This window comes from Humulus lupulus, chromosome X (genome assembly GCF_963169125.1).
Source record: "Humulus lupulus chromosome X, drHumLupu1.1, whole genome shotgun sequence".
Classification (NCBI taxonomy): Eukaryota; Viridiplantae; Streptophyta; class Magnoliopsida; order Rosales; family Cannabaceae; genus Humulus; species Humulus lupulus.
In genome coordinates this window covers 76,266,772-76,286,440 of record NC_084802.1, presented here as the reverse complement: position 1 = coordinate 76,286,440, position 19,669 = coordinate 76,266,772, and the positions used below count along the sequence as shown (strand labels likewise).

At 41.1% G+C, this 19,669-nt stretch overlaps 1 non-coding gene across 1 annotated transcript; it reads left to right on the top strand.

Annotated features, from left to right (window-relative positions):
- Positions 1-18,182: 18,182 nt before the first annotated feature.
- LOC133807537 (small nucleolar RNA R71) lies at positions 18,183-18,289 on the top strand. The gene has a single exon (XR_009879443.1). It is a non-coding gene; the product is annotated as a small nucleolar RNA R71 (small nucleolar RNA).
- The last annotated feature ends 1,380 nt before the right edge of the window (positions 18,290-19,669 follow it).

Below are 19,669 nucleotides of genomic sequence, written 5' to 3'. Positions count from 1 at the left end.
ATGTTCTGCTTTTACTTGGTGGCTTATAAGACATTTGGACACATATTCTGCTACGTCTTTCTTCATTCTCGGCCACCAATATAGTGCCTTAAGGTCGTGAGTCATCTTGGTCGACCCCAGGTGAACTGAGTATGGGGTAGTGTGTTCCTCTTCTAAAATCTTTATCTTAATTCCATAATCATTCGGCACGCATACCCGACCCTTATATCTCAAGAACCCCTGTCCTAATATAGAGAAATTTGTGGCCTTGCCTTCTTTGACTGCAGCCATATGTGTTACTAATGTGTCATCATGCCCTTGCCCGATTCGTATATCTTCTAATAGATTTGATTAGATGGACAAGTTAGCCAGTTGACCAATGACTACTTCTATTCTGGCATTGATTAGCTCTTGTTGTAGCGGCTTTTCTATTCCAGATAATGCTGCTAGATTTTCGTAACTCTTCCGACTTAGCGTATCTGCAACTAAGCTCTCCTTTCCTGGGTGGTATAGGATTTTGCAGTCATAATCCTTTACTAGTTCTAACCACCTGTGCTGCCTCATATTGAGCTCCTTCTGTGTGAAGAAATACTTGAAGCTCTTGTGGTCCGTATAAATCTCACATCGTTCTCCATAAAGATAGTGGCGCCATATTTTCAATGCGAAGACCACCACTGCCAAATCCATATCATGCATTGGATAGCGTTGCTCATATTCCTTTAGCTGCCTTGAGGCGTAGGCTATCACTTTGTCATTTTTCATTAGCACACAACCCAAACCTTGCTTCGACGCATCACAATATACTACAAACTTGTCATTGGGTGTCGATACACAAAGTACTGGTGTTGAGCATAGCTTATCCTTGAGCAACTGGAAGCTCTCTTCACATTTATCTGTCCAGTTGAACTTTTGTTGTTTCCAGGTCAGGTTGGTAAGAGGAGTGGCTATCTTAGAAAAGCCTTCTACAAATCTCTGATAATAGCCTGCTAGCCCGAGAAAACTTCTAACTTCTGACGCATTCTTAGGTCTTGGCCAATCCTTCACAGCCTCTACCTTAGCTGGGTCTACAACAACTCCATCCTTGGATATTATATGGCCGAGGAACGCTACTTGTGGAAGCCAAAATTCGCACTTCTTGAACTTGGGGTAAAGTTGATGCTCCTTCAGTCGCAGCATGATCAATCTAAAATGTTCTTCGTGCTCGAATTCGTTCTTGGAGTACACCAAAATATCTTCAATGAACACTACGACGAATTTGTCCAAGTAATCCTTGAAGACCCGATTCATTAAGTCCATAAATGCAGCTGGAGCATTGGTAAGACCAAAAGACATGACTAGAAACTCGTAATGTCCATATCGAGTTCTAAAAGTTGTCTTTGGTGTATCCTCTTCCCGTACCTTGAGCTAGTGATAACCGGACCATAGATCAATCTTAGAAAACACGATCGCTTCTCGGAGTTGATCAAATAAGTCATAGATCCATGGTAGTGGGTACTTGTTCTTAATTGTCACCTTGTTCAGCTCACAGTAATCTATACACATCCGCATGCTTCCATCCTTCTTCTTCATAAATAGAATCGGTGCTCCCCATGGCGAATGGCTTGGTCTGATAAACCCAAGTCTAAGAGTTCTTTCAACTGCGTCTTCAACTCCTTGAGTTCGGTTGGTGCCATCTAGTATGGTGCCTTTAAGATAGGCTTAGTTCCCTGTACTAGTTCAATTGTGAAGTCAATTTCCTGAGTCAGTGGTAACCCTGGTAAGTCGTCGGGAAATGTAAAGACCCAAATTTACAAATAAGGCTTAAGGGCCTTGATTAGTGTGTCGAGAGAGCATAACTGGATTATATGTGATTTAAATGATTAAAAGCATGTTTATATGATTATTTGGATATATGTGATGCATGATTATGTGTACTAGTATGCATGTAGGTCCTGATTAGGTTATAAGGGCATATTCGTAATTTTGGTCCGTTGAGGGCATAAATGTAAATATTTGTGATAAATTATTGAGACCACATTATTATGTGGATATATTTGTAGCCTGTGAATCGAGGCGATCCTAGTGAGTGGTTTAGCGGAAAAGTCACAGCGGGGATTTATACCCGGCTCGGGGTGAGTCTGGGAGTATTTTAGGGAATTTAGAAAATATATTGGAGACCATTTGATATTGAGGAATATAATTGGTGATTAGCTAGGTGTCAGGAAGTAAGCGGTAAATACTAGAGACATTCGAGGAATTAACGGGAATCGGGAGTAATGACTAAAATGCCCTAAGGATGTTTAAAGGGCTTAGATTTAATGGGAGGGTATTTTGGTCATTTGGGTTTTAAGGGATAAGAGTTAATTCAGCCTTTATACACTTAGTGGAATGTTTAGAAGCTGAGGGAAGCTAAAAGACAAAGGGAAAAAAGGAAAAACATAACACTTGGGGCTTACCATTTTCTCTCTATCGGTTTATCATCTTCTTGCACCATTTCTTGTGAATTCTTGGATCTGTGGTTCAGAGGAGGATTAGGTCAAGTTTAGCACTTGAGGTTCTTGGTGGAACTAGGAATTCTATTGAAATTTAGTCCAATTAAGGTAAGTTTTCAAGGTTTTCTTTAGTTTCTAGTTTTGATGTTGAAATGGTTTTCTAAGCTGAGTTTTGATGGGAATTCTAGGGAGTTAAGCCTGAGGATTTGAGGAGTTGAAAGCTGAGGAGGTGTGGAAGATAACCTAGGTCGAAAGCCTCCATCAAAGGTGAGAAGTTCTAGCTTCAAAGTTCTGAATTTCTGTTGTTCTACTGAGTTTTGAGCTTAAAGCTCAATCATGGTGAATTCTTTATCTTGGGTTGCATGTGGTTGATTTTCATATAGTTGGGTCTTATGGGATGTGTTATAGGTGTTGGTAGGCTTGTTTTGGGATATGGTTGAGGTTTGGATGAGTTTTTGAGAGGTTTGGCTCGGGGAAAATCGAAGGAAGAAAGTCTGAAGTTTGGTTGTGCTGTGACTAGCACTGTAGCGCTAGTCATTGGGCGCTACAGCGCAAGGCCCTATTGTTTCAGAGCTTTTTGGCTCTACTTGTAGCGCTATAGCGCCCTCTTTATGGCGTTGTAGCGCTACCCTGTTTCCAGAAGGGGGTTTTGGGTTATTTCTTAGGGTTTTTGCCCGGGGGCTCGGGGTTTGATTCCACAACCCCGTTTGGTGGAAGTAGGGCTTCCCAAGGGCTCGGGATTGGTCCCAAGGCTAGGTTTTGGAATTGAAGTTTGGTGTTGATTCTAATTTGTGGCCGTGACTAGGTGTACGCTAGGGCTCAGAAGGGATCGTGCTTGAGGGCTGTCATCATTGATCAAAGCTACCAGAATTCAAAGGTAAGAAAACTGCACCCGGTTATGCGATTGTATTGGGACTAAGAGATCCCTTTATCTGTATGATGTCATAGAAGGTATTATGCCATGGGACATGTGATAAACGGCCTAAGAGTGCCGGAATCAATATTTGCGCACAGGGCGTGGCTCGGCCACTGGTATCTGAGGACAGCTTGATATTCAATGAGCTCGGTTTAAGCGGGCCAAAGTCAGTGGGATAAATAGGGGGTGCGTCCTAAGGGTGTCGACCCTGATTGTTACATGTGAATTGGTTATTAATGTTAATTGATAAGCTTGGTATGTTGGTTGCCTTATTATATGGATATTATGGATTGTTAAGTGTATGATTATACTGTATAAATTATCTGACTGTTGATTGATGACTATGCTCTGTTATTGTGTTTCCTTGCTGGGCCTTGGCTCACGAGTGCTATGTGGTGCAGGTAAAGGCAAGGGTAAAGTGGACCAGTCCTGAGTATGAGAGCTTTGAGGCTGAATGTACATTGTCAGCTGATCGGCAGCCACGGCCGAGGAGTGGTACAAGACGGGAAAGCCTAAATGTCTATTTTGCCCTTAGAGTGGCTAGTAGCTGTACCTATAACCTGAAATTTTTGTAAACTGTCTTTTAGACGCTATTTCTTTTGGGATCCCATGTACTAAAATGTTTAATTATATGAAATGCAACTTTTGTGACCAAAATCTTTTAGCCCTAGTTCAATTATAGTTTCAGTAACACATTTCTAACTAAATGACTTGATTAGCAAGTGTAATGGTCTTGGCTATCCAGGGCATTACAGGAAATATATCTGGAAATTCCTTTATAATGTAGACATCTCCAACCTTTAGTGGTGTTTCCTTTGCCACATCTGTGACGCTTTATAAGAATGTGTGACATCCTTTCTCTATCATCCTTTGAGCTTTGAGAGATGAGATAAGTTGTGTTCGTAGTCCTGAAATCTTTCCCATAAAACATAGTTTTTGACCGGCAAGAGTTTCAAATGTCACTTTCTTACGTCTACAGTCGATGGTTGCGCCATGCCTTGCTAGCCAATCCATGCCTAGTATTACGTCAAAGTCTTTGATTTCTAGCTCTATCAGGTCTCCTTCTAATTTTGTACCCTCGATTTTGATCGGTACTCCTCATCCTATTCGTGATGATAGAACTACTTCGGTCGAAGGCAATTCTGTCACAAACCTAGTTCTAAATCTTTCACAAGGTTTGTCTAATTTCTCTATCATTCCTAACGAGATATTCGAGTGTGTTGCTCCCGAATCAAACAATACTGAACATATATTATCGAGGATAGGAATCTGACCTGTGACCTCTTTGTTACTAGCTTTGGCTTCTCCCTGGGTTAAGGCAAAGACTCTGGCTAGAACCATCTTTTTGTCCCTATTTTCTTCTTGTTTGAGCCGTGGATATTCCTTCTTTCGATGACCTTCATGGCCACAATTGTAACAACCTTTGGTGTTTGTACGACACTCCCCAGGATGTCTTTTCTAGCATTTGGAGCATTATGGGTATTCTACATAACCCGACCTATTATTTTCATTATTTTCACGTGCTCTTTTGTCACCATCGGCCTGCTTACTATCAGGATGCTTCCTCCTCTAGCCATTATTATTGCACTGGTGATTGTTGTTGTGGTTTCGACCATTTTGCGTCTGATTCTGCTGCTTGGGTTCAGACTTGCTGGCCTCCTTCTTACTAACATTTGCTTGAAGCCTTTCCACTTCTATAGTCGTTTCTAAAGCTTCGGGGTAAGAAGTGGTTCCAGGATTTGCTAGCTTGACTCCTAGATCAATCTTTGGTCTGAGTCCCCTGGTGAACTTGGTGACCCTCAAGAAATTAGTTAGGACCAACTTTGGTGCGAACTTGGCTAGTCAATCAAACTGTCGAGTGTACTCGACTACCGTTAAGTTGCCCTGCTTCAGACTGGTGAACTTTTCTACCCTCGTAGCGATGAATGCCGAGTTGTAGTACTTCTTGTGAAAGCGCTCCACAAATCTAGTCCATGTCATGGTGGCGGCATCGTGAGTTTGTTGTACTAAATCCCACCAGATTCTGGCATCCTTCTTTAAAAGAGACGAAACGCAAGATATGTGATCCGCATTGCCGAGGTTCATGTGGTGCAAGTATCAGCTCTACATTCCTGAGCCATTCTTCCACCTCAAAGGGGTCAGTTGTCCCTTCAAAGTTTAGAGTGTGCTGCTTACAGAAATGCTCATAGATTGGCTTTATGTACTGAGTTGGATAAGGCGCATAGTTCGCCATCGGCCATCCCCCATATGGACCTACTTGCTAGGGTGCATAAGCCGCTGGCTGAGGCTGCAGTTGCAGCTGAGTCTGAGGCTGTGGCTGAGTCTGTTGTTGTTGTTGCTGCAGCAATTCTTCCCCTTGTTGACGTAGCCTGACAATCTCAACGGTGTTGTCAACTGGAGGTGGTGCATTTCTGTTGGGAGCAGCATTGGTAGCACGCGTTCCCCTTCTTCGAACTGGAGGGGATTCATTAGTCTCATTGGCGGCGCTAGAGGCATTATCGGTTGTGCGTCCAGACCTTCATAGCGACATCTTTAGTAAAGTTCTAACAGTCGAGAAAAACATGTTAGAACTTACCCTAATAGGTTCTAAGGCAAAACTTAGTCTAAGCAAACATAACTCGGACCTATCAATTATGATTTCTAATGAAAAATTATGTAAGCCTTCTTTATAATTAGGGTGTGTTTCTATACTTAGAAAATTTAGTCATCTTTATTATTTTCTAAGTCTGTTTCTAACCATCCTATATGACTAAATTCTCAGGCTCGAAACTCATCGTTGTTCCAAAGTTAACCAAACTGAGGGAGGGTTGGGATCAGTAAAATCATTCCCATTAGTATGGCCCCCTAAACTCTCAATACAGAACCCGGTCCATTGATTTGTATCCACCCTCACTGAACTTAATCATTATTTATTGAATTTATTATTTATTATGATTGTACAAAAAAATCAAACTCATACATGTCATTCAAAAATAACAATTATATTCATTTGGAAAAAGATTTTCACTAAGTACAATCATAAATTCAAAAATAAATAAGCAAAGAAATGAAAGAAATAAATAAACTAAACTAAAAATAACTAGGGTAAATCTAAAAAATTAGGATCTTCTACATCTAACCCTTCATCTAGCATATCATCATCTATTTCTTCATAGTCATCATTATCTTGAGCCTCAAAATTACCTCGGGGAATATTCATCAAGATATTATGCTTTTGTTCATTTGTGAATTGAAATTCAAACTTAGAGGTGAACCTAAGTATGAGAAAATAATATCTCATGCCTACCGGTAAATCACCTTCATCATCTATAGTCTCCCATAATTCTTCTAATGTTGAAATTACAGAAGGAAAATCTTTAAAAAGCCTAATTACTAAGACATATTGCTCCATAGCTCTCATTATAATTTGCTTAGTAGTTTGAAGGTGAACTATCCCCTTGTGAAATAAGATCAATCTTTAGTGATTCTTTCTAACACTCCTATTGTATTCCTTGGCTCTCTAATTCTTTTCAATGCCTTAATGTCTCGGATATCATGATAGGTCAAGGCTCCATCCATTTTAATTGAAAACATAATAGCTAAAACGTTATCTATTAACATAAACATAATAATCATAACATAAACACTTACATTGGCAGTTAGATCCGGAGCTTGTGTGTGTGTATCAAGGAGAACTTCATGCAAATGAACTGTGGCTCTGATACCAATTGTAATGCCCCGACTAATTCTAGACCTCATACCATTAAAAACTACTAAACATAACTACTATTTTGGAATACATACATACATAAAATATTATAACTTTATTAAAAATCCAAAATACGGTACGAAATACAAAATAAGGTATGGGTACCCATTGTTTAGTACATAAAACATAAAAATATAAACCTTAATCAATTGTTTAAATACTAAGTGCGGAAATACATAAAACATAAATTAAAAGACTTTAAAGAACGTCATCCTCGATCTTCCCGGAGTCCATTCAATCCATCCATCCCCAATACACATGCCAAGCTGCCACGAATCTGTCTCGCCTTCCAAGTTGAGCCTAATGCCCAGCAAGGAAAATCTACTAAAATCATATATCATAAATCATAAGACTATATCATAAAACATATGGCGTAAAAATGTATATCATATAGGACTACAATATTAATGGCCATTAACTCATTACCGTAGCATGTGATAAAACCATCTAGGTCCTCAGTCTACTAATCGAGGTAGGTTAGATCACAAAATAGTATATGATAACCCATCTAGGTCCTCTATCTACTAATCGAGGTAGGGTAAATCATAACTCTATGTTGACCCTCAATTTGGTCAACGACACGGAGTCATATAAACGATATAAAATGAGATGAAAACAAGAAGAAATTCAAATGGAAAAGTAAACGACACAAATGATTTATAGTGGTTCGACCCCAATTGGATGGTAATGACCTACGTCCACTTAGTGTTCTTATTGATGTAGAATCCCAATAATCACACTCTAATTTTCTCTCAAGATTCAAAGATCAAATAGTCCTCTCCCTTGAGCCTTTTGATTCGTATTTATAGGCTCGAGAAGGTTACATAGGCCAATGAGCCTTAATTACCTTTAAGACTTGCGTATCTAGGTAATAATAGAAATTACAATCAATGTATAATCATAGAATTGCATAAATAAAGGAAATAAATGAAAGTATGCGACCAGGCTGGTTGACTGGAAGCGTGATGAATGATAAACCAATAATCTCATATTCGATGGCCGAGCAGGATACTCACTTAAAGTCGTCACGTGCCTACCATGTGTAGGCCAATTATGCCATGTCATCAGGGGCCTTTTTGGGTAAACATTTGCCCCCCAAGTTTATTTTATTGCGACCAGCATAAAATAAATTTAGACAACAGACCTTTCATATGCCTTATCAAATCTGTCAGAGTCGTCCATGCCTTCTCGAAAAATTCAACCAATCAGACACGCTAAGGAGCTTAAGATGGCTGAGGCAAAATACACCAAGCAGCTCGAGGCAGCCGAGAAGAAAAACACTGGGCTGCTCAAATAGAAGGCTAAGTTGGCCGAAGAGCTAAAACAGCATCAGGCTACTTTGACCAAAGCCATTGAAACTAAAGAGAAGTACAAGGAGGCTTCTTTGCTTAATTTCAAGGAAGCCTCTAAGCTTCAAGATGATCTGGTCATCAGCAGAAAGGAGACTGAGAGGTTGGAGGAACGCATTAAAGAGCTCGAGCAGACCAATGCCAGTAACCTGGAGAAGTACAAGGGAGCCACCTTTAGATGCTTTTATATGTTCTAGAAGCATAATCGTGAGGCAGACTTCAGCTATCTATCAGAGCGTATGAGGCAGTCTGAGATAAACAAGTGCCTGGCTCACCTTGAAGAGGAGGAGAGAGCGAAAGTTCCAGCCTCCCCCGAAATCTCCTTGGCTACGGGCATCGATGGCGTAGAAGAGAAAATTGGGGCCTCCGTCGACCAGAAAACTTCTCAAGATCCTCCTACTTCATAATTTTCTGTTTTTTATTTAACTTTGTAATTTGGGACACACTGACCTTGGTTCATAGTGTCAAAACAATATATTTTTTGTTGCACAGGCAGCTTTTTTCTTTTAAACAGAGAATTACATCCGAGCAGTAACTGCTCGCAGTGTAAAACAATTTACTTTTAATATTTAGATATTATAATACTTGCAATATATTACAACATCATGTTCGCATGACCAAACTTAGCATAGCACTTTGGTTTGATTTAGCAAAATTTAAACAAAATTTTGAAAAATACTCTAAGTACTGTAGCATGCTTTCACTTATTTTGCTCGTGTGTTTACATATACTTGTTGATATGCTTTGCTTACTAGATACCTTATATGCCCCCTAAGTGATTGAGGAGCTTTAGGTCCTCGGTCACTTGCCTTGACCAAGACCTGCTCGAACATTACTACTCGTAATAAAGAGAAAAATGATAATATAGCAAAACAACACACGTAATGAGCAAATACTTGTAATAAATACAGTAGTTGGCAAGATTGAATGGCTACGCACAGTCCCTTTTATTTCTCGTAATAAATGGACAATCGTGTCTGTATGAGTGATCAAAAATTTGATCTTACACTTATAAGTGATTTGTCACATGATTGACTAACCCTTGTTCATAAACTTGTAAAAAGTAAAATTAATACAAGCCAATTCTTTAAGAAGAATTGTTTATTGATAGTACTTGCGCAGGTGTTCTCCATTCCAATAGCGAGGAATGAGATCTCCATTTAAGCAAGCAAGTTTAGAGATGCCTGGTTGAAGGACTTCTTTGATTTGGTACAGTCCTTCCCAGTTAGATCCAAGCACTCCAGCAACTTGATCGCGGGTATTAAGAAAAACTCTTCTAAGTACCAGATCTCCCTCATTAAATTTTCTTTCACATACTTTAGAGTTGAAATACCGGGCAACCTTTTGTTGATAAGCTGCTACTCGAAGTTGGGCTTGTTCGCGCCTTTCATCGACCAAATCCAAAGATTCCATCAACAATTGACTATTGGCATCTTGATCGTATGCCATCCTTCGATGTGATGGCGGATCTAATTCAATAGGCAACATAGTTTCATACTCATAGGCCAAGGAAAATGGAGTATGGCATGTTGTTGTTCGATGGGATGTTCTATACGACCAGAGGACTTCAGGCAACTGTTCTGGCCATGCCCCCTTTGCTTCTTCAAGCCTTTTCTTCAGAGTATCCTTTAGTCTTTTGTTGGCAGTCTCAACTTGTTTGTTTTCCTGTGGATGAGCTACTGAGGAAAAGCTTTTGATAATCCCATGCCTCTCGCAATAATCCGTGAACAGATCACTATCAAATTGTGTGCCGTTGTCTGAAATAATTTTTCTTCGCAATCTGTAGCGATACACTATGTTCTTGACCACAAAATCCAGCACTTTCTTGGTTGTTATGGTGTCAGTGGCTCAGCTTCAGCCCACTTTGTGAAGTAATCAACAGCTACCATGGCATATTTGACGTTGCCTTTTCCTGTGGGCAAAGACCCAATCAAATATATTCCCCACACTGCGAATGGCCACGAGCTTTGCATTAGCTTTAACTCATTAGGGGCTGCTCGTGGTATCTTGGAGAATCTCTGACACTTGTCGCATCTTCGAACAAAGTCCAAAGAGTCTTCATTCATTGTTGGCCAGAAGTATCCTTGCCTTAAGATCTTTTTTGATAAACTCTGCCCCCCAGCGTGATCCCCACAAAAACCTTCATGGACTTCTCGCATTAATTATTTGGCCTTTTCTTTTGAGACACACCTTAGGAGTGTCATTGAGTACCCCCTCTTGTATAAAATTCTGTCAACCAATATAAACCGAGCAGACTGCCTCTGGAGGGCTCTGGCTTTGTTTCTATTTGTTGGCAACACTCCGTGGGTCAAGTACTCAATGAAGGGTGCCATCCACGTGTCTGCTGCCTGAATTATCATAAAGGTTTCTTTTGCTTTGATGCTTGGTGTGGACAAATGTTCAACAAGCACTATATTGAGGGTGTCAGCATCCTTTGCACTTACTAATTTGGCCAAAGCATCAGCGTTTGAGTTCTGGTTGCAAGGTACTTGCTGGAGAGTATATTTTTCAAACTGCGCCAACAAATCCTTTGCTTTGTTCAAATAAGCAACCATCTTTAGACCCCGGGCTTGATATTCTCTAGTAATTTGATTAACCACCAATTGGGAGTCACTATAGATTTCAAGTGACTTTATGCTCATGTCCCTAGCTAATCTTAACCCTGCGAGCAGCGCTTCGTACTCAGCTTCGTTATTGGATGCTGTGAAGTCGAATCTGATTGCGCCATGGAATTGATGTCCTTCAAGTGTTACCAAAATCACACTGGCTCCAGTGTGGTGCTCATTAGAAGAGCCGTCTGTGAACAACTTCCAAGAGGGGGTTTGGTTTTGAGGCTCAGGCTCCTCTATCTGTTCAATGTCTGGAAGCCCAGTGAGCTCTGCAACAAAGTCTGCTAGTGCTTGTCCCTTTACTGCTGCTCACGGCGAATAAGAAATATCAAACTGGCCAAGTTCAATCGCCCATTTCAATAATCGACCAGTGGCTTCTGGTTTCTACAGGACTTGCCATAGGGGCTGGTCGGTTAGTACTGTGATGGGGTGAGCTTGGAAGTATGGCCGCAGCTTTCTGGAGGCTAAGATCAAGAAGTAGGCTAATTTTTCAATGGGTGGGTACCGCAGTTCTGCTCCTATTAGCCTTTTGCTTATATAATATACAGCTTTTTGCACATTTTCCTCCTCTCTTACCAAGACAGCACTGGCAACATATTCTGTGACCGTCAAATAGATTAACAAAGTTTCTTTTTCAACCAGCTTAGATAGAATCGGTGGCTGCGACATATGAGACTTTAGAGCCCGGAAAGCCTGCTCGCACTCCTTCGTCCACTCAAATTTTTATTTCCCCTAAGTAGATTAAAAAACAGGATGCACTTGTTCGTGGATTTAGAGATAAATCTACTTAAAGCGCCAATCCTCCCGGTTAAACTTTGAACATCTTTTATCTTTGTTGGCGATTTCATATCGACCAGGGCCTTGATCTTTTCGGGATTAGCTTCAATACCTCGTGAGTTCACTATAAATCCCAAAAAATTCCCTAATCCAACTCTGAAGGAACACTTAAGGGGATTTAGCTTCATCTGATATTTGTTCAAGACGTTGAAGCACTCTTGCATATCCCCAATGTGTTCTTCTGCCTTCTTCGACTTAACCAGCATGTCATCAACATATACTTCCATGTTTATACTGATCAGCTCTTTGAACATGTGATTGACTAATCGCTGGTAAGTAAAGCCATGTATCGGTCCGTAAGCTCGTGTGATCCTCATCAGGCGGGTGCATACTGATTTGATTGTGTCTAGAGTATGCATCCATAAATGATAGGATCTCGTACTCTGAGGTGGCATCGACCAGCTGGTCAATCCTTGGGAGCGGGAAACAATCTTTAGGGCAGGCTTTATTAAGGTTTGTAAAATCCACGTATGTTCTCCATTTTCCATTCGGCTTGGGAACTAGTACGGGATTAGAGACCCACGAGGGATAAAACGCTACCCTGGTGAATTTGTTCACCTTTAGCTTCTCGACTTCTTCCTTTAAAGCTTTCGATCTATCTTTGTCGAGCAGCCTTTTTTTCTGTTGTACTGGTGGAAAACTTTTATCTATGTTCAGGACATGGATGATAACTGCTGGGTCAATTCCAACCATATCTTGATGCGACCAGGCAAAGACTTCCTGGTTCTTCTTCAAAAATTCCACCAACTTTTGTTTTGTTGTTGTCTCTAAGTTTTTACCGACTTTCACAACCCTGGTCGGATTTGCCTCATCGAGTTAAACCTCTTCAAGGTCCTTGACTGGTCCTACTTCCTCATCACAATCCCCAAAGCGAGGGTCTAAATCCCTATCCTCACTTTGGGCAACACCCTATTTGGTGATGCGCTCACCTGATTGGGCTTGTATTTCATTGGCCAACTGCAACTCTTTTCCGGCGACTTCCCTTGATCCACCCCTCTTTGCCTTAGTAATCGAGGAATTATAGCATTCCCTCTCTTTTCGCTGGTTTCCCAACACGCATCCTACCCCCGCGTTAGTTGGGAACTTCATGGCGAGGTGTCAGACCAAGGTTACAGCTCGCAGGTCGACCAGAATAGGCCTTCCAATCAAAGCATTGTACGCGAAAGGATAATCAACTACTATAAAAGTAGTGAGTAATGTCCTGTTCACAGGTGCAGTTCCTACTGTAACCGAAAGCCTAATCGACCCTGTTGGCGCAAGCCCTTCGCCAGAAAAACCATAAATGGTTTGGTTGCATGGCTCCAGGTCCTTCACTGACAACTTCATTCTTTCTGGTGAAGACTTATACAAGATGTTTACTGAGCTCCCTGTGTCAACTAACACCCTCTTAAACATCATGTTGGCTATCTGGACGTCCATGACCAAAAGGTCTGAATAAGGAAATCGAACATGCTGAGTGTCAAGCTCAGAGAAAGTTATTAGCTCTTTCTCTGTTCGATCTTTTTTGGGAGTTTGCTCCTCCACATTCAGCATTTTGATGTCTTGGTCGTGGTGTAAGGTCCAAGTGTATCACTCCCTTTCCTTCCCACTATCTCCTGCAAGGTGTGGGCCGCCACAGATGGTCAGCAACGTACCTGCCACAAGAGCTGGCTGTAAAGGTGGCGAGTGTTGGCGTACAAGCGCCTGCTTGTTGCCTCCTTGAGCCTCTCGTTGAGAACCTCCAGTGGCTCGTACGTATCTCCTCAGGTGTCCTTATTTGATAAGGAACTCAATCTCATCTTTCAGTTGGTTACACTCATTAGTGTCATGACCATAGTCGTTGTGGAAACGACAAAACTTCGTTGTATCTCTCTTGGAGATATCCTTCCTTATAGGCACTGGTTACTTGTAAGGGACATTGGAGTTGGTTGCCTGATACACCTCCGCTCTGTTTGAGACAAGGGTCGTATAATTGGTGAACCTTAGCTCATACCTGTTGCCCTTAGGGCGCTTATTATTGGACGTCGACGGCTCATTATTCGCCCTTTTTCCACCATTTTTACCATTCTCGTTGCCTTTGTCGTTGCCATTGGGTTGACCCGTTGGTGGCTTTAGCAAGATCTTCCTTTGGTCCCTTGTCTTTCGCAGGCGACTTCCCTTCGTTGGCAATCGCCTCTTTGAGCTTAATGTACCGATCTGCTCTATCAAGGAATTCCTGGGTACTCTTCACCCTAATCTTCCTTAAACTATTCCGGAGGGGAGTGTGGTGCCTCACTCCAGCAATAAGGGCCATCATTTTCCCTTCATCGCCAACTTTTTTGGCCCCAGTTGTTGCTCGCATAAAATGTTGGACATAATCCTTTAAGGACTCTCCCTCTTTCTTGCGTATCCCGACCAGCTGATTGGCTTCAGTCGGGTGAACACGACCAGCATAGAATTCCCCGTAGAACTCCTTCACGGACATTTCCTATGGCACTATGCTAGCAGGAGGGAATTTAAAAAAATCACTCCTGAGCGGTGTCAGATAGGGTGGCCGGAAAGATCCTGCAGCGAGCATCATATGACACTTTCTGGATGTCCATCTGTATCTCAAACTTATTCACGTGAGATACCGGGTCCCCATATCCATTGAAATTGGGCAGTACTGGCATCTTAAACTTACTAGGGGTTCCTGCCACGGCTATTATTTGTATGAATGGAGTGCCTCTTCTCCGATCATACTCAATGTGGGATGTCCAACTCCCTACTAGCTGTTGGATAGCCTGGTTTAGTGCATCGATCTGAGCCTGCACAGCGTCTGGGATCGCTGAGGCGACTGGTGCCGGAGGAGCGTACTCATCGTGCCTTTGGCGCCTGTCGTTGAGCACATCCCTCAAGTCGTCATCTATGCGCCTTTGCTCGCTAGCGCCCAACCGATCAAAAACATTAGGCTGCCTAGGCTGTCCCCCAGCATTTTGGCTCGTAGGCCTATTTTCTCTTGGTGGGGGTTCCTTTCTCCACCTCTTTCTCCTTGCCCTCGACCAGCACTCCCTCTGCCGGAATCAGCTTCATTGTAATCATGGCAGTCTCTGAAACGTGACTGGCTATGACGCAACCAGCTGGTCATACTAATCCCTCATCTAGCTGGCATCTCCCGAGTGTCACGGGGAGGTCTGCGTTGGTCAGTGGGTCCCCAGGCATTATTATGTCGTGGGGGTCCCTTGACCACAGAGCCTGAGTCGGTGAGTCTTCTATTAGCAGAAGGACATTGCCCCCTGCTCGGTGGATTTGGCTCCTCAGTCGTTGGACGTCTAGGGCTTCGGGGAGGTTACCCAGCCCTATTCTGCCTTTGACGCTGAGGATTATCTCGACCAGCACGAGAAGGTGGCTGTTGCTCAGGATCCTGAAATGGGATATCCTGTTGAGCAGCAAGTGGTTGCTCCGGCCTTTGAGGGCTTGCCGGCTGAAGCAGAGGACTTGGGTTTGGGGCCTGTTGTGGTGGTGCACTTGGTGATTGATCTAGTTGAGAAGTCAGCGCAGCCTGTCCTCGGGCCAACTGAATGGCTGCTTCCAGGGCGACAGTGGCGTCTCTTTGCCATCGGTCCATGTCAGCCTGCCACTCATTCAACTCTTGGCGTTGACGTTCAATTTCCCTCTGATGCAACGCCAACGTCTCAACCGCCTTCTCTTGATTGGCCCTCAAATTGGCCAACTCCTCTTGCAACACACTCAGTTTTGTCCTCAGGGTTTCAAAATCCATTTCCTCCACTTTGAAATCCAACTGTGGTTCATCTTCAGCCACATTTGGTGGAGGAGGCTGGGTGGATGCAGCGCCAGAAGTCTGTCCCGTCTTCCTGGATGTTTTAGCCATTTGATTTTCTTGACAGTCTTGAGTTCAACTCTCAATGAAAGCACCAAAAATGTTGACCCTCAATTTGGTCAACGACACCGAGTCAGATAAACGATATAAAATGAGATGAAAACAAGAAGAAATTCAAATGGAAAAGTAAATGACATAAATGATTTATAGTGGTTCTGCCCCAATTGGATGGTAATGACCTACGTCCACTTAGTGTTCTTATTGATGTAGAATCCCAATACTGTGATCAATAAGCTAGGGTTCATGAGTTTTACAGGCCTTGGGAGAATTATAACTTTGGTGAATAATCACACTCTAATTTTCTCTCAGGATTCAAAGATCAAAAAGTCCTCTCCCTTGAGCCTTTTGATTCGTATTTATAGGCTCAAGAAGGTTACATGGGCCAATGGGCCTTAATTACCATTAAGACTTGTGTATCTAGGTAATAATATAAATTACAATCAATGTATAATCACATAATTGCATAAATAAAGGAAATAAATGAAAGTATGCGACTAGGCTGGTTGACTGGAAGCATGATGAATGATAAACCAATAATCTCCTATTGATGGCCGAGCAGGATACTCACTTAAAGTCATCACGTGCCTACCATGTGTAGGTCAATTCTGCCACATCATCAAGGGTCATTTTTGGGTAAACACTCTACTCCACGATAATGATAAAAACCTTGGGGTTTGCTATCTAAGCAACTATAAGCCCCAAGTGACTACAAAACATATTCATACATATAACATATCATATCACATAAACATATCATAACACATATATCTAACTTATTTTTCTTACCAAACACTAGATATTGGAGACAAGAATGGGATTGGAACACTCCTAAAACCAACAATAAAAACCATGAGTTTCTATTGAAAAGGAGATGAAAAAGAGAACTAAACCATCAAAGTAGAAACTTACCGAAAACCTTAAGTTTCAAGAAACTTAAACACCTAACCAAAAATCCATAACAATAAGTTAGGATCTGAAAGAAAATGGAAGGAAATAAAAGAACTATGATGGATTAAACCTGAGGATAAGAATACCTTGAATGGATTATGACTTTGATCTACACCTCGATATCGAAATAACACTTTATCTTACTTCCCAAGTGTTTAGAAAAGCTTAGATTGGAAAAGCTTTTATCCCAAAACCCAAGTGTTTTCTCTCTAGAGTAATCTTAGCAGCTTGGATGCTCTGAAGAATGCTTGAATGATGAATGGAATGGCTGAGTATTAGGTCCTATTTATAGAGTTCAAGGAGTGAAACTAACCCCTTTTAAAATAAATGAATAATAATTAAAAAGATTTGAATTTTTGTTTCAACAGATGCCCAGAACTCGGTCAAAATCGTTCAAGAGCAAGTCCAAGTGGTTGGGGTCTGTTTCTAATTTTAAATCCACAAAGATTTAAAAATGGCTCCAGGAGCCGATATATCGCCTACCCTAGGCGATATATCGCCCCTACCTATGTCCCGTGCTTTCGTTCGTGCGAAGTCGACGTGTTTTTCGTATCTCCCGTAGGCGATATATCGACTCCTATAACTACGATATATCGGCATACGTTGATATATCAAACATGTTTTTGCACTCTTTCAGCACCTTTTGAATTTTTTTTAAACAGCTTTGACTGAGTAAAACGTGATCCTAACAGCAGCTGGAAGGTTCTAGAGCTTCTAGATTTATCCTTTATCAAATTATTCATCAAAAATGCTTAAATCCTTAATAAACATGCTTGTGACAAGTGTCGCGTTCTTATTATTTCTATCTAAACCTTAGGTTATAATAAATAATATTTCTAGGACCAACTATATTAATCAAACCTTATGCTATAATTAATATTTCTAAATTATAGGTTAAACTTATAAAATCTATAACTATTTCTATGGGTTTCCAAGTAAATCCCGGCTTGAACCAATATCCACAAAAACTAACATACTACAAGCTACTACTAGCTACTATCTAGCTAAGTAAAATTCTGAGACACTACAGCCTCCATGATGGGTTGTAGGAATTAGAATAAGGACCATTCCTACTTCGATTCCCCATGTAACACACAGTTGCTGGATTGGAAGGACAGTTGTCAAAAGTATGACCCTCACCACAATACCCACAACAAATGCTCTCCATTTGCTCCATTTGTGTCCCCATAGGCTGCCACATTGATTGATTCATCCCCATGTTCATTATCTTGAGCATATTAGAAATAGAGGAAACTTGGGCTTTCAAAGAAGTTATGGCATCTACATCATGAATACCACCCACCTTTCTACCTGTAGACGATCTAGAAGTGGGCCACTAATAGTTGTTGTTGGATATTATCTCAAGGATTTCATATGCCTCATTATAGGACTTAGCAAGAAGAGCCTCATTCGCTGAAGCATCAACCACCATTCTAGTATGAGCATTGAGACTGTTATAGAAGGTCTCCATCTGGATGCAATGTGGAATGCCATGGTGAGGGCATTTGCGCAACAACTCCTTAAACCGCTCCCATGCCTCATATAAAGATTCTTCATCAAGTTGCTGAAATGAAGTAATCTCATTGTGGAGCTTGGCATTTTTAGTGGGAGGAAAATACTTCATCAAAAATCACTCAGCCAACTCTCGCCAAGTAGTCACAGAATCAGATGGCAAAGAATTCAACCAAGCTCTCACTCTGTCTCTCAAGGAGTATGGGAACAACTTCAATCTCAAGGCATCCTCTATAACTCTGGGCAGCTTGAAAGAGCCACTCACTTCAATGAACAAGCAAAGATGAAGGTGAGGATCCTCTATTGGCATTCCACTTAACTGGCCCACAATTTGAAGCATCTGGAACATGACTGGCTTCAATTCAAACTGTGCGGCCTAAATTTTTGGTCTAATGATGCCCGGATTAAGCTCATTGAAGAGAGGAAGAGCATATTTCCTAATAGCACGATCTCTGTCATCAGCCACAATAACTGCATTTTGCCCATTATTAGCAGCTACTCCCCCTTGAGCTACTCCTTCTTGAGCAGCTCCTGCTAGATTTGTTGCCCTTTGAGCAACTCCTACTAGATTTTTCGCCCCTGTTGAGCCCCTTGCTCATCATCCATCACTACTACTTCCCTTTTTTATTTTTGTATCTTTCGTCTTCTTCTAAATGTATGCTCGATGGGAAGTAGTTCAGGGTCTTAATTCTCATTCATACACTTTGTAAACCTGATTTTTTAACGATAATCACCCAAGTTAGCACAAAAGAAAATTTAAACCAAATTGCAATATAATTAACTTTACAATAATTGACTTTAAGCAATCCCCGGCAACGGCGCCAAAAACTTGTTGTGAAATTTCTGAAGCGTGCAAGTGTACACAATCGCTAGCAAGTAATATAATGAAAGTAATTTTTATCATCTCCTCGAGGATTGTTCAAACAAAAATTGTAAAAATCAACACCAAACAATTTGGGGTACAAATAATTTATGATGATTTAATTAATTGAAACTAAAAGACTAAATGAAAGAATTAAAATAAACCTTTAAAACTAAAGCTAGGAAATGACAATTTTTTATTAATATTATGATAAAAGTTAGGCATAATGAATTCCCCTAATTTGCATTTCAACCCCGACGCACCCACTACAGCAAAGCCTTTTTCTATTTTATTTCTCTTTTTTTTTTTTTGCATAAAACATTCAACACTTTGGGGTTAAATACAAATTAGGGTTCATCAATATCCCTAACTCAAACAAATTAGCTCATAATCAAAATACCCAAATCACCACAATAAATATTCAACATTATCTCAAGAGTTTACGATGAGAAAAATAAAATTATAGGAAAAGAGAGTTTAGAAAGACAAGCCAAAATGATAGAAATCTTCTATTCTTTGTCCTCTAACTCTTCTTCTTCTTCTTCTTCTTCTTCTTCTTCTTCTTCTTCTTCTAGCTTCCTTCTCCTAGGTTTTTCCTCC